This window comes from Mustela nivalis (genome assembly GCF_964662115.1).
Source record: "Mustela nivalis genome assembly, chromosome: 18".
NCBI lineage: Eukaryota > Metazoa > Chordata > Mammalia > Carnivora > Mustelidae > Mustela > Mustela nivalis.
Window position 1 is genome coordinate 49868496 of NC_139037.1, and position 15661 is coordinate 49884156.

General features: G+C 51.6%; 1 pseudogene across 1 annotated transcript; it reads right to left on the minus strand.

Moving 5' to 3' along the window:
- LOC309853302 (leukocyte immunoglobulin-like receptor subfamily A member 6) lies at window positions 1-14985 on the minus strand (annotated as a pseudogene). The gene is made up of 11 exons (XR_014316604.1): window positions 14916-14985; window positions 14725-14760; window positions 14255-14544; window positions 13809-14110; window positions 13293-13589; window positions 12779-13081; window positions 12439-12513; window positions 2544-2579; window positions 2078-2362; window positions 1632-1934; window positions 1-140 (listed from the first exon to the last, which is right to left on the minus strand). The product of XR_014316604.1 is annotated as a leukocyte immunoglobulin-like receptor subfamily A member 6 (transcript).
- Between the last annotated feature and the right edge of the window lie 676 nt (window positions 14986-15661).

Consider the following 15661-nt stretch of genomic DNA (forward strand, 5'->3'; position numbering starts at 1 on the left):
TGTCTAGCTCCTGGCTGCGTCTAGGGTCCTTCTCTGGCTGTGCTGAGCCTCTAGCAGAAGAATCCCGAGGACCACCAGGATCAAGGCAGCCACGCCCATGCGGGTTAGATTCTCCACTGTGTAATCTCTGGGGTCCGAGGCTAGGAATGAGGACAGAGAGGTTGCAGAGGTCAGAGAGGACCCAAATCACCCAGGATCCTGTATGTCCACCCAGGGGACCTGCTTCCCCACACAGGACACTCCCTCCATACAAGCCCCATCACTGGGACTTTCTCTTACTCACCACTGCTGGAGTCTGAGTTGTTTTGGGGTGGGCTCACGGTGCCAGCTGCTTCTGCAGGAAAGATAGAAGCAGATGGAAGGAGCTAGAGACCCCCGTTCTGCCTGTCTTCTGCTCTGTGTCTCCATCCCTCAGCCTGTCACGATGTGGTTTTTGGACAGTTCCTGAACTAGCCCTTCTCTGCACTAGAGGGCTTTCCTTTGCTCTCCTCACTAGATTCCTTCAGCCTCCTTGTTCTCTTTGATTTCAGACTCTGCTTCTGAGTCACTTGGGGTTGATTCTGGCTGTGCCCCACCAGCTCAGGGTTGCAGAGAAAAGTGGCCTCCCAGCACAGAAATCATCATGTCCTCGCATGTTCTCTGCTCAGTCTGTGACACAAGACCTCCTGGGCTCATGTCCCTGTAGATGACAGTTCCCACTCACTCTGTAGCCGAGGTCCTAGCAGCATCCATGGATGAGAGGCTGGTGCCAGGGGCTCCTGACTGTCAGGAGAACAGAGGGTCTGATTTCTGGGGTCGGGTCCATGTCCCTCCATGTCAACCAGCTCCCTTCCTTCAGGGTCTGCACTTTATACTATACCTACAGTATTCCTCCTTGGATGTGTTCATTAATTCATTCTTCATTTACTTACAGATATCCATAGTGCCAGACACACACCACATACTCACACACACACACACACACACACAGAGAGAGAGAGAGAGAGATCTGTGTGAGCATATCTACAACAGGCATATAAATATGTATCCACGGGGTACCGGCCTCTATGGGAGGGTCTCACAGAGCCCAGGGGAAAGTCTGCCTCAGACAACCCAGCCTGGGACTGTCGGCCAAACTGCCGGGAGGGTCAGGTACCCCCTCGCTGGACAGAGCGAATCTGTGGTAGCCAATATCAGAGAGACACTGGAGGGTCAGGCTCTGTCCTGAGATCACGACAGGGCCCTGTTGAGACAGCAGGGTGGGCTTTCCCGACACACCTGGGAGAGACCAGCAGTGGATGGCAGGGGCTGCTTTTCCTCACACTTCCCTTCTCCCATCCTGACACCCGGGTCTCACTGTCCATCACCCTCTGTGACTCTGCCCTGTGAGTCCCCGTGGTCCCCTCTCCCACCCTGTCTTTGGGGCATGGGTCCTTTTGCAACAATGACAGTGACATTGTAGGGGGAGGGGAGGGTGGACAATGGCCAGAGGAATTCAGGTAATAAAGGCAATCTGGAAGGACCATCAGCTCTGGAAGAAGATGCAGAGACAGGCTGTGCCCCAGATGGGGGCTCTGGGCCCTGAGAGAAGAGTCCCTGTTAACTGTCAGGTGCCTCAAAACACAGATGGGGCAACAGTCAGACTTTCTCACCTGAGACCAGCAGCTCCAGGGGGTCACTGGGGTCTGACCACACCTGGGGGGTGTTGCTGTAATAGCCATAGCATCGGACCATCCACCTGAGGCTAGGGGTCACAGGTCCAACAGGGAACAGGGCCTGGGTACCCCCACGGGGGGCTGGCTGGGAGTTCAGGGTCCAGGAGGGCTGGCGCTCTCCTTCCTTCATCAGGACAAATCTGTGGAATCCCATCCGTGAGGCACACTGGAGGGTCACGTTCCCTCCTGAGGTCACAACAGGGCTGGGCAGGGCTGAGAGGCTGGGTTGGCCATGGGATCCTAGGAGAGGAGGATGGGGTGGTGTTCAATCGGGCTCAGACCCCCAAGGTATCCCCAGGCTGGGCTGTAAGAGGGAGACACCTGAGAGCCCACCCCCTTCCTGAGGGCAGAGTCTGGGGCTGGGACCCTGAGTGGGCTCACACCTGTCACCACCAGCTCCAGGGGGTCACTGTATTCTGACCAGTCATTGGGGCGTTCATAGTCACACTGGTATCTTCCTGCATATACATCTGTCATGTATGTGATGGAGAAGCTGGCCTTGTTCCCGGACTCCAGTGGCTTCCGTGTCTCCCAATTCCATGAGTCCCCCTCTTTATGCAGGTGGTACTCCTGGGCCTCCAAGCTCCCCTGACACCAGATGGTCACAGGTGTCCCCCAGGGCATCACAGAGCTGGGCTCAGCCCAGATGGTGGGTTTGGGGAGTGTCCCTGGAAGGAAACAGAGGCTGGGACACAGACCTTCCCCATCCCCAGGTACCAGCTCAATGCCAAACCCCCAGAAGTGCCCCTGGGTCAGCCCAGAACTGCTGTTCTACATGCCCAGCAGCCTGCTGGGTGACCCCTGTCCCTAGTGAGGAGGTGGGACTGGGGCCTTTGGGGACAGACTCACCTGCCTGTGCTTGCATCCTGGGGTCTTCACTCAGCCCTGGAAGACAGTCCATGTGAGAGTTTTGCCCCAAATCCTAGCAGAACCCTTTCTCCCCTTGAGCCTCCTGAGCCTGGGGTCTGTGACAGACCAGGGCTTGACTCTGGGGTGGCTTCCTCCCAAACTAAGGCCTCCCTTTCCCTCCTCAGATCTCACCGAGACAGAGCAAGGCCATGATTGTGGGGGTCATGGTGTCTCGTCTCTCTCACTCTGGCTGTGCAGAGGCTGAGACCACGGTGCCAGAGGGTGAGACCACGGTGCCCACAGGACATGCAGACATACAAGGTTTGGTTCTCAGAGGTAGGTGTCCTGTCATGGGGTTGTCACGTACGCAGGATATGACAATAGGAAGGTGAAAAACCCCTGCCCAGGGTCCTAGCCTGGCTCCGGTGTCCATGACGGTGCAATGGGGACACGCTGGGGCTCCCTGTGATGCCCAATCAAGTGAGGAGACCAGGGCAGGTCCTTCCCTCCCAGAGCCTCCCCCATGGGTCTCCTTCATCCCCACAACCCTGATTCTCACCATGGATGGGTCCCCAGAACCAGTGCTGCTACAGAAGACATGGGTTCCTGCCGTGCTCATGTCAGCTCAGACACTCATGTGATGTCTCCGAATGGCTCAAGTTGAGATATCCGTGGCAATGAGCCAGAGGAGAAATAGACACAAAAAGGGAAGGGAACACAGAGCGTCTCTTGGCCCTGGAGTGTGGGCTGTCTTTCTGTCACAGCCTCCAAGGACTTCTGTGTTTTCCTGTGACATGGTCCACACCCCATTCATGGGAAAATGCCTCTTTGAGTCCCTCCTGGCTCTTTGATGCCCCCTTGTTCCAGGGACAGAGACATCCTCCTCACCCTGGGGTCTTGCCTGTAAGCTATTGGAAACAATACTTGGGTGAGTGCTCTGATATGAGAGACAAAGCTGATTCTCATGTCATTACTACTCCTGTGTCCACTGCCCAAGTGACTGTGAGCACAGTGACCTGGTCTGTAGCATGCTATCCTCACTCTACTCCTCAGAGTGGTTGTGAGGTCAGTGGGACCTAGATGTGCATGGGATTAATTTTGTTAGATTCCTAACCTGATTAAGAGGGGTGTGTTTTCCTGTAACATGGTCCACACCCCATTCATGCGGAAATGCCTCTTTGAGTCCCTCCTGGCTCTTTGTTGCCCCCTATTCCAGGGACAGAGACATCCTCCTCATCCTGGGGTCTTGCCTGTAACCTATAGGAAACAATACTTGGGTGAGTGCTCTGATATGAGAGACAAAGCTGATTCTCATGTCATTACTACTCCTGTGTCCACTGCCCAAGTGACTGTGAGCACAGTGACCTGGTCTGTAGCATGCTATCCTCACTCTACTCCTCAGAGTGGTTGTGAGGTCAGTGGGACCTAGATGTGCATGGGATTAATTTTGTTAGATTCCTAACCTGATTAAGAGGGGTGTGTTTTCCTGTAACATGGTATCACCCCATTCATGCGTAAATGCCTCTTTGAGTCCCTCCTGGCTCTTTGTTGCCCCCTATTCCAGGGACAGAGACATCCTCCTCATCCTGGGGTCTTGCCTGTAACCTATAGGAAACAATACTTGGGTGAGTGCTCTGATATGAGAGACAAAGCTGATTCTCATGTCATTACTACTCCTGTGTCCACTGCCCAAGTGACTGTGAGCACAGTGACCTGGTCTGTAGCATGCTATCCTCACTCTACTCCTCAGAGTGGTTGTGAGGTCAGTGGGACCTAGATGTGCATGGGATTAATTTTGTTAGATTCCTAACCTGATTAAGAGGGGTGTGTTTTCCTGTAACATGGTCCACACCCCATTCATGCGTAAATGCCTCTTTGAGTCCCTCCTGGCTCTTTGTTGCCCCCTTATTCCAGGGACAGAGACATCCTCCTCACCCTGGGGTCTTGCCTGTAACCTATAGGAAACAATACTTGCGTGAGTGGTCTGATATGAGAGACAAAGCTGATTCTCATGTCATTACTACTCCTGTGTCCACTGCCCAAGTGACTGTGAGCACAGTGACCTGGTCTGTAGCATGCTATCCTCACTCTACTCCTCAGAGTGGTTGTGAGGTCAGTGGGACTTAGATTGTGCATGGGATTAATTTTGTTAGATTCCTAACCTGATTAAGAGGGGTGTGGTTAAGACCAAAGAGGTCCATGTGTCAGACCCCACAGTCAGGTTAGATCATTGATCATTGTAATAAGTCCCAGGGAAGACTGAGAGAAAACTGTGGGAATTAAGAAAACAGGAGAGAGAAAGCTGTGATCAGGAGTTCTCCACAGGCTGATGACCTAGTAGAGTGTCGGGAGCCGGTACAGGAGGCCTACTCTAAGAGCCGTAAGGGACTGAATATGATTGGCTGTTCATTTAGGTCCACTCTCGTGGGAGGTGCATGAGCACTGCATTGTGATTGGGTAACACTGCCTGTATAAAAACGCATGCGCTGAGGGTAAAGGGAGAGGAAGAAAAAAGCGATTAAAGAAGAAGGTTTACCGCTACGTGAGTCTCCGAGTCGTTCTTGTGGGCCGAGAGCGACAGTAGAGCCCCATAATGCCTAAGAGACTTTATTTCATACTTCAATAACAAGAATGTTTATTAGGGAGATTGAGGTTGGAGGACCACAAGTGCCAGGTGACTGCCTTGCTTCAAAGTAAGAGACTTGGCTAAAGCATATTTACAGAAGAGCTCAAGGTTTGTGTCAGTATGACTCTGAGAGCTAATGTGATCCCAATCAAGTAGTGAATGAACTGCAGGGATTGTGAGAGCTAGCCGTTGGCAAGACTCCTGAGACTGCAAGGACCCTGTCAGCTTGCAGTTGGTTCTCCACATCCTTGAGAGACCCCATGTGTTCTTAACACTGAGAAATGCTATTTACAATGTTTCTGAAATTAGTAGAAACAGGTATTTGCAGAAAATGAGTAAGTAAATTTTCTGAAATTGACACGGACCACAACAGAAAAAGAAGTGAAAGCTGAGTGGCTGCCAGTGTCCGGGGTGAAGTTGGGGGTCATCAAATTTGATCTCTGCCTCTGTGTGACCAGAACAAGCATCCACATTATCACAGGCAGCAAGGGCATCCAGTGTCTCACTGACTGTGCAAGAAGTGTGACCCTTCTACCTTGTGTGGGGTGGGTCCTGGCATGACTATGCCCAATAACTCAGTCCAGACAATAGCACTGAGCCATGTCCCCTGTGTGTGTGTGTGTGTGTGTGTGTGTGTGTGTGTGTGTGTCTGTGTGTGTGCGCATGTGGGTGGAACCCCGCAGAGGCAGCTGTCCACGTGTGAGGGTGTGGCTTCCATGTTAGTCATCCCGGCCAGACACATCCCTGCTCAGATGCTAAGTTGGGACAAGTTGATGCCAGAGGTCAGTGGGGCTGTCACCACCCACCCCTTATAGTCCTGAGCTTCAGGTCAGCCCTGGAAGCAGTTGTCTCTGGAACTCAGGGGTGTAGAAGGTGAGTGTTCAACAGGAATGGACATCAGAGAGGGACCCCAATTTGATAAGGAGGGCTCAGGAACATTGGGTGCAGACTCATCAATCATAGTCCAGGACATGAAATGGCAGGAATATAGGAAACTCGTTTTATGTTAAAAATGTGAACTACAACATAAACAAAGATAAACTCGAAATGGATAAAAGACCTCAACGTGAGACAGGAATCCATCAGAACCCTGGGGAAAAATATAGGCAGTGACCTCTTCGATATCATCCACAGCAACTTCTTTCAAGATATGTCTCCAAAGGCAAATAAAACAAAAGCGAAAACGAACTTTTGTGTCTTCGTCAAGATCAAAAGCTTCTGCACAGCAAAGGAAACAGTCAAGAAAAGAAAGAGGCAACCCACGGAATGGGAGAAGATATTTGCAAATGAGAATACAGACAAAAGGTTGATATCCAGGATCTATAATGAACTCCTCAAACTCAACACACACAAAACAGACAAACATATCAAAAAATGGGCAGAAGATATGGACTGACACTTCTCCAATGAAGACATACAAATGGCTATTAGACCCATGAAAAAATGTTCATCACCACTAGCCATCAGGGAAATTCAAATTAAAACCACACTGAGATACCACCTTACACCGGTTAGAATGGCCAAAATTAGCAAGACAGGAAACAACATGTGTTGGAGGGGATGTGGAGAAAGGGGAACCCTCTTCCACTGTTGGTGGGAATTCAAGTTGGTGCAGCCACTTTGAAAACAGTGTGGAGATTCCTCAAGAAATTAAAAAGAGAGCTTCCCCATGACCCTGCAATTGCACTACTGGGTACTGACCCCAAAGATACAGATGTAGTGAAAGAAGGGCCAACTGTACCCAACGTTCATAGTGGCAATGGCCACGGTTGCCAAACTCTGGAAAGAACCAAGATGCCCTTCAACGGACAAATGGTAAGGAAGATGTGGTCCATATACAGTAGGGAGTATTATGCCTCCATAGGCAAGGATGAATAACCAACATTTGTAGCAACATGGACGGGACTGGAAGAGATTATGCTGAGTGAAATAAGTCAAGCAGAGAGAGTCAATTATCATATGGTTTCACTTATTTGTGGAGCATAGCATGGAGGACAAGGGGAGATGGAGAGGAGAAGGGACTTTAGGGAAATTGGAAGGGGAGGTGAACCATGAGAGACTATGGACTCCTAAAAACAATCTGAGGGTTTTGAATGGGTGGGGGATGGGAGGTTGGGGGAACCAGGGGGTGGGTATTAGAGAGCACGTATTGCATGGAGCACTGGGTGAGGTGCAAAAACAATGAATACTGTTACGCTGAAAAAAATAAATTAATTTTAAAAATGTGAACTACTGAAAAATGGAGCACATTGAGTGTTTGTAGAAATAATGAAGTTATATTATGGAAAGAAGATGGAAATCAGGAAGTGAGTTAATTCAATTCCCTGGAGGTAAAAGAGAAAAACAAAAACTTACTGTGACTGATCATTCCATCTGTGAGAAGATGCAGCTGAAAGGCAGAACATGAAATTGGAAGACAACACTGAGGATGCTTTGTCTGATGCCAGACAGGCTGAAATGAGAACATGCAGATACCAGGGGAACAGGGGGATGGTGGATACCATGAGTCTGGAAAGAGAGCAGTGAGGAATGTGTGAGGCAGCAGTCTCAGGGGCCAGTGTTCAGGTGTTGTAAAGAGACACAGGTAGAGCAGCAGCCTGCTGGTATGCATGGATGTGTCCCTGAGTTCTGTGTCTCCATATCTCCTGATAAAGCAAAGGAAGGTGACAGGAGCTGACTTTTAAGCAGAAGAAAAAAGCAGAGAGATTTGGAACATGCACTTATACGGAATCATGAATGAGCGATGCATTACTCACCCAAGGGAGCTTGAAAGGACAAAGGTAAAAGGGTCGAAAGGGCCCACATCCACAAGCACAAGGAGACAGGGACTTCATGTAGCCTTGGGCTTCATCTCTGTGAGGGAGGAGGAGAGCCCCCCAGCAGGCGTGTTCCCAGCTCCTTATCCTTGGGTCCTCTCCTGTACTTGGAATGAGGCAATGTTGTCTAACTTTTTCTTTTCTTTTCTTTTCTTTTTTTGATCTGGGAAATCAAACAAGATTTTATTTATTTATTTATTTACTGACTTACTTATTATTCTCCTTTTTTTTTTCGATTAATTAATTTATTTTCAGAAAAACAGTATTCATTATTTTTTCACCACACCCATTGCTCCATGCAATACCTGCCCTCCTTAATACCCACCACCAGGCTCTCCCTTGCCCCCTACAAAATGCTCAATTTGTTTCTCAGAGTCTACAGTCTCTCATCGTTTGTCCCCTCCTCCAATTTCCCTCAATTCCCTTTTCCTTTTTTCTACTCCTAATGTCTTCCATGTTATTCTTTATGCTCCACAAGTCAGTGAAACTCTGCTGGTCTCTTCTAGACAGCATGTGGATGGCTCTTACTTTTTTATTCAATCTGATACCCTGTGTCTTTTGATTGGAGCATTAAGCCCATGTAATTCAGAGTCACTATTAAAAGAAGATGTGGAGGACATGGGGAGTTAGAGAGGAGAAGGGAGTTGGGGGAAGTTGGAGGGGGAGGTGAACCATGAGAGACTATGGACTCTGAAAAGCAATCTGAGGGGTTTGAATTGATGGGTGGGTGGGAGGTTGGGGACCAGATGGTGGGTATTATAGAGGGCACGGATTGCATGGAGCACTGGGTGTGGTGAAAAATAATGAATACTGTTATGCCGAAAATAAATAAAATATTAAAAAAAATAAAGAAGATGTGGTCCATATATACAATGGAATGTCACTCAGCCATCAGAAAGGATGAATACCCAACTTTTGTATCAACATGGACGGGACTGGAGGAGATTATGCTGAGTGAAAAAAGTCAAGCAGAGAAAGTCCATGATCACATGGTTTCACTCTTATGTGGGACATAAGGAATAGCATGGAGGACGTCAAGAGAAGGAAGGGGGAAATGAAGGGAATAAATCGGAGGAGGGATGAACCATGAGGACTCTGAGAAATAAACTGAGGGTTTTAGAGGGGAAGGTGGGGTTGGGTAAGCCCAGTGATGTGTATTCAGGAGGGCACGTGTTGCAGGGAGCATTGGGTGTTGTACTCAAACAGTGAATCATGGAACACTGCATTAGAAACTAATGATGTGGGGCGCCTGGGTGGCTCAGTGGGTTAAAGCCTCTGCCTTCGGCTTGGGTCATGATCCCAGAGTCCTGGGATCGAGCCCCACGTAGGGCTCTCTGCTCCGAAGGGAGCCTGCTTCTTCCTCTCTCTCTGCCTGCCTCTCTGCCTTCCTGTGATCTCTGTCTGTCAAATAAATAAATAAAATCTTTAAAAAAAAAAAAAGAAACTAATGATGTACTGTGTGGTGACTAACTAACAAAAAATCTGCATAAGATTATCAGATTTACAAATCTATTCATTAGATGTGGTGAGTGCACAAAATCAATTTTTACGCTAAATGCTTGCTCAAATGTTTACAATTATGAAGTATTTCATAACTTACCTTACATAAACATGCAAAGAAACAGGAGAAGCCACAATCACAACTGCCACTTCCCAACGGCACTCGGGGGAGAATGAAGCACAAACAAGTCAGTTTCCAGAGATCAGGAGCAGGGTCAGCAGGTGTGGAGACTGCAGCCCAGAACAACTCCTCAGTCCTGTATTCATTAGATACGAGATAGCAATCAACAAAGGAGGAGGCAGATTATAGATAAACCAGATATGCCTGACCAAGCAGGATGGGGTTAGTGGTTGAGTAAAGGCATTTGAAGGAATCATCTAATTAACTACAGGTGATCTCCGGAGAAGGGGAGATAACAAGAACCGCTCTGAGCAGGCACGAGACCCCAGCTGCTCCACTACAAGGACGTGTATCATCCTCTCCCCAGGGACCCCTGCTGGTCCTCAATCAAGCATGTTTGGTCTGTACCTTGTTCTGAGGGACGGTTACACACAACTTTATCTTCATTCGTACATTCATTTACTTATTTATTTATTTATTTTAAACATTTTATTTGTTTATTTTTTAGAGAGAGACAGAAACAGAGAGAGAGAGAGCGTACACAAATGGGAAGGACAGACAGAGGGAGAAGCAGACCTACAACAGAGAACTCCATCCCAGGACCCTGGGATCATGACCTGAGCCCAGGGCAGGTGTCTCACAGAATGAAACTCTAAGGCACTCAAATCACAACTAAAAAAATTAAAAAGGAAAACCCATTTATTCCTTGGAGTCAGTGTAGCAGCTCCCACCTGGCTACACCTCAAACACCCCTGAGCTCACTTGAACTGATGGTGGTTCTGGAAGATTCCACCAAGTGTCGCCGCATGAGGACAGAAATGCTCTGTGAGTCCAGAGAGGGTTCAGGGAATGATTTGGATTCCAAAGCGGACCTGATTTTCACCCACTTATTTACTTATGAAAATAGAGTCTGTGTTTTCAGCTGAGGGATGGAGGACAATAGTGGACATCAGGGAAGGTGGAAATGGAAAGTGAAGGAAAATGTATCCCACGAAGGTGGACCAGAGCTGCTGCTCTAGGAAGTTATGGACCAGTCCTGCCTTGTGTTATGAACCCTCAACTCACAGGGATGAGGAAGGAGGGGCAAGACCCGGATGTCCAACAATGCAGGAGGGAAAGCACCAGAGGTCACGGGGGACGAGTCGTGGACAGGGAGCAGCCCAGACATGTCCTGCACCTGAACCCTTCTTCCCCTCAATGTTGTCAGCAGAGAGATCAGCGATCGTGAGCTGCAGGCTTTCCTCCAGATCCCTCTGGGCACCTGGGACGCATGCCCACAGCTCTGCCACACGGGAAAGGTGACTTTGTTCCCCATTGTGTTTAGCTCCTGGCTGCATCTAGGGTCCTTCTCTGGTTGTGCTGAGCCTCTATCAGCAGAATCCGAGGACCACCTGGATCAAGACAGGTATGCCCATGTGGGTCAGATTCTCCACTCTGTAATCTCCGGGGTCCGAGGCCAGGAATGAGGACAGAGAGGTTGCAGAGGATCACCCAGGATCCTGTATGTCCACCCAGGGGTCCTGCTTTCCCAGACAGGACACCCCCTCCATACAAGCCCCATCACTGGGACTTTCTCTTACTCAACACTGCTGGAGTCTGAGTTGTTTTGGGGTGGGCTCACGGTGCCAGCTGCTTCTGCAGGGACGATGGAAGCAGATGGAAGGAGCTAGACACCCCCGTCCAGCCTGTCCTCTGCTCTGTGTCTCTATCCCTCAGCCTGTCACTATGTGGTTTTTGTACAGTTCCTGAACTAGCCCTTCTCTGCACTAGAGGGCTTTCCTCTGCTCTCCTCACTGGATTCCTTCAGCCTCCTTGTTCTCTTTGATTTAAGATCTGCTTCTGAGTCACTTGGGGTTGATTCTGGCTGTGCCCCACCAGCTCAGGGTTGCAGAGAAAAATGGCCTCCCAGCACAGAAATCATCTTGTCCGTGCATGTTCTCTGCTCAGTCTGGGACACAAGGCCTCCTGGGCTCATGTCCCAGCAGATGACAGTTCCCGCTTATTCAGTAGCTGAGGTCCCAGCAGCGTCCATGGTTGAGTGGCTGGAGCCAGGGGCTCCTGACTGTCAGGAGAAGAGAGGGGCCCATGTCTGGGGTCGGGTCCGTGTCCTTCCATGTCAACCAGTTCCTTCCTTCAGGGTCTGCACTTTATTCTGTACCTACAGTATTTCTCCTTGGTATGTTCACTAATTCATTCTTCATATACTTACAGATACCCACAGTGCCAGACACACACACACACACACAGAGAGAGAGAGAGAGAGAGAGAGAGAGAGAGAGATCTGTGTGCGCACATCTACAACAGGCATATAAATATGTATCCAGGAAAGGTGATGGTCAGGCACTGGGTCATAGGAACGGCGTTATTGCCTGGATGCAGTGTGGATGGAGATGGGAAGAAGAGCTACATAAGTAAATAAACCAACCAACCAACCAATCAACCAACCTACCAACCAATAAACAAACAAAAAAGATAAATGAGACTCATTGAAAGCATGCTAAGACTGGGGAGTGCCCAGAGCTTGTGCCCCACAGGGACCCTGTGAATCCATCTAACCCCAATGCACACAGGAGAAGGAGGACAGTTTCTGAGTCTGGCGTCCCTGTCACCTGAGTACCCTTTGTCATCATCTGCATGTGCTTCTCTAGAATGTGTGAGAAGCAGACACAGGGACACTGAACCAGCGACCACACAAAAAGGAGAGAGGATACCAGTGCACATGGACACAAGGTGCAGCCTCCCTGGGGACTCCCGTGATCTGGGATCGACACTCCTGGGTCTCAGGTGTGCACCAAGGGGCATGTAGGCCCCAGGTGAGCATGCGGGGTCAGCAGAGCGGTGCCCGCAGGTGGGAAGGCTTCTGTCCAGGAGAGTGTCCCGTGCAGCTGACAGTACCATCAGATTCTGCTACGGAGGGACAGGAGGTGAGTGGGATGCGCTGTCCACTCACCATTGTCCTCGCTCACCCCCCACACGGCCCCTACTCCTTACTCTGCTGAGACTGCGGGATGGGGGCCCCGGGTGCACACTGTGGATCTTCCCAACCTCTCCAGAGCAGGACCCTCCTCTGTGGAGCCCCCATGACCTCCACATGTGTTACTGTGTCAGGCTTTCCTGAGATGTGTGTCCTGAGTTGACAGAGTTCAGAGAGGACAAGGTCAGGGCCCCTTACCTGAAACCAGCAGCTCCAGGGGGTCACTGGGCTGTGACAACTGGTAGGAAGAGGTGCTGGTGGAGCCGTAGCACCTGTAGGACCCTGTATGGGCTGAGGTCACAGGACTCATTGGGAATTCAGCCTGGTACTGCCCAGCTGGGTACTGTGATCTAAGACGCAGCGGGGGATGGGCTGCCCCCTCCTTGGATAGAAGGAAAGTGTCCACAGAGCTCTGTGACTGACACAGCAGAGTCACATTCTCTGCTGGGGCCACCTTGGGTCGCGGCTGCACCGACAGGGAGGATGTGTAGGGCAGCTGTCCTAGAGAGAGGAAGGGCGTGTGAGGGGCTGTCCAGCCCTTGTTCTGAACTGAGTCTGTGTCCTCTGAGTCTGTCCCTTCCTATCCCTCTTCTCTCTCTGTGTCTCTCTCCCTGGGGACTCCACACACCTGGTCCCAGCCACCACCACCTATGGTGCCCCTGGCAGGACTGGTGCAGAATCTGCAGTCCTGACGGATGCCGTGAGCCCTCACCTGTGAGCAGGATGTCCAGGGGTTCACTGGGGGCCGACCACTCGGAGGAGAGTATGTGTCCACCGTAGCACGTGTACCAGCCCATGTGGGAGGGTCTCACAGGGCCCAGAGGGAAGTCTGCCCCAGAGAGCCCAGCCTGGGGCTGACCGCCAAGCTGCTGGGGAGGGTCAGGTGCCCCCTCTTTGGACAGAGTGAATCTGTCATAGCCAACATCAGAGCGACACTGGAGGGTCAGTCTCTGTCCAGAGGTCACGAGAGAGCCATGCTGGGTCAGGAGGGAGGGCTTCCCCGACACATCTGGGAGAGACCAGCTGTGGATGGCAGGGGTTGCCTCTCCCCAAACTTCCCCTTCTCCTGATTGACCCCTGGGTCTCACTGTCACTCCCGGTGACTCTGACCTGTGAGTCCCCGTGGTCCCCTCACCCAACCTCTCATTGGGGCTCCCCTGGAAGCAGAGTTCCCATTACCTGTCTGGTGCCTCAAAACATGGATGGGGCACCAGTCAAACATTCTCACCTGAGACCAGCAGCTCCAGGGCTCACTGGAGTCCGACCACACCTGGGGGAGGTTGCTGTAATAGTCATAGCATCTGAACGTCCACCTGAGGCTGGGAGTCACAGGGCCCACAGGGAACAGGGCCTGGGTCACCCCACAGGTGGCTGGCTGGGAGTTCAGGGTCCAGGACGGCTGACCTTCTCCATCCTTCATCAGGATGGACCTGTGGAATCCCATCCGTGAGGCACACTGGAGGGTCACGTTCCCTCCTGGGGTCATGACAGGGATGGGCAGGGCTGAGAGGCTGGGTTTGCCCTGAGATCCTAGGAGAGGAGGAGGACGACATGTGAAATGGGGCTCAGAACCCCCACATTATCCCCAGGCTGGGCTGTGAGAGGGAGACCCCTGAGAGACCACCCCCTTCCTGAGGGCAGAGCCTGGGGCTGGGACCCTGAGTGGGCTCGCACCTGTCACCACCCCCAGCTCCAGGGGGTCACTGGGCTCTGACCAGCCAGTGGGACTGAAATAGTTACAGTGATATCTTCCTGCATGTACATCTGTCATGTGTGTGATGGAGAACTGGGCCTTGTCCCTGGACTCCAGTGGCTTCTGTCTGCCCCAGACCCTTGACTCTCCCTTTTTATACAGGCGGTACTCCTGGGCCTCCAGCCCCACCCCCGACACCAGATGGTCACAGATGTCCCCCAGGGCATCACAGAGCCTGGCTCAGCCCAGATGGTGGGTTTGGAGAGGGTCCCTGGAAGGAAACAGAGGCTGTAACACAGACCTTCCCTACCCCCAGGTCCCAGTTCAGCACCAAACCCCCAGACATCCCCCTCAGTCAGTCCAGAACTTCTCTTCTCCCTCCCCCATGCCTGGTGGGTGACCCCTGTCCCCAGTGAGGAGGTGGGACTAGGACCCTTTGGGACAGACTCACCTGTCTGCGCTCTGGTCCTAGGGCCCACACTCATCCCTGGAAGAGAGTCTCTGTGAGAGGTTTGCCCTGAATCCTTGCAGAACCCCTGCTCCACATGAGCCTCCTGAGCCTGGGGTCTCTGACAGACCAGGCCTGGATGTGGGGCTGGTTTCTCCCAGACTAGAGTGTCCCCTCCCCTCCTCAGATCTCACCAAGACAGAGCAGGGCAGTGAGGGTGGGGGTCATGGCGTCTCCTCTCCCTGGTTCTGGCTGTGCAGACGGAGGCCCCACTGTGGCCATGGGACAGACAAAACCACAGGTTGTGGCCACATGGAGGCCTGTCCTGCCTGTCACAGGGTTGTCACGTCAGCAGTCCCAGTCCACGTCAGCAGGAAGGGAAACAACCCCTCCCCAGGCCCAGCCTGGCTCTGGTGTCCATGACAGTGCAGCGGGTGGACCCCGTGGCTTCCTGAGGTGCCCCATCCAGGTGAGGAGAACCGGGCAGGCCCTTCCCTCCCAGAGTCTGCCCCATGGGTCGCCTTTTTCCTCAGCACATCCGGGGTCCCCACCATGGAGAGGGTCCCCAGACCCCAGGAATGATGCAAAGATGTGGGTTCCTGCTGCCCTTTAGAGGTCATGTGAAGACCGACACACCTGTGACAAATCTGCTCAGCTCAGGATGAAATCATGGTGGCAATGAGGCCAGAAGAGAAATAGGGGCAAATAGGGAAGGAAACACAGCCCCTCTCCTGGCCCTGGAGTGTGGGCTTTCCATCTGCACAGCCTTGTGGACTTCTCTATTTTCCTCTGAGTCTGTCCACTTCCATTTCCTGGGAGCACACCTCTGAGTCCCCTGCTGGCTCCTCTGTCCCTTGATCCAGGGGCAGAGATGTCCTCCCCACACTGTGGTCCTTTCTGAGAGCTGTAGGGGGCAATTCATGGCTGAGTGCTGTGATTT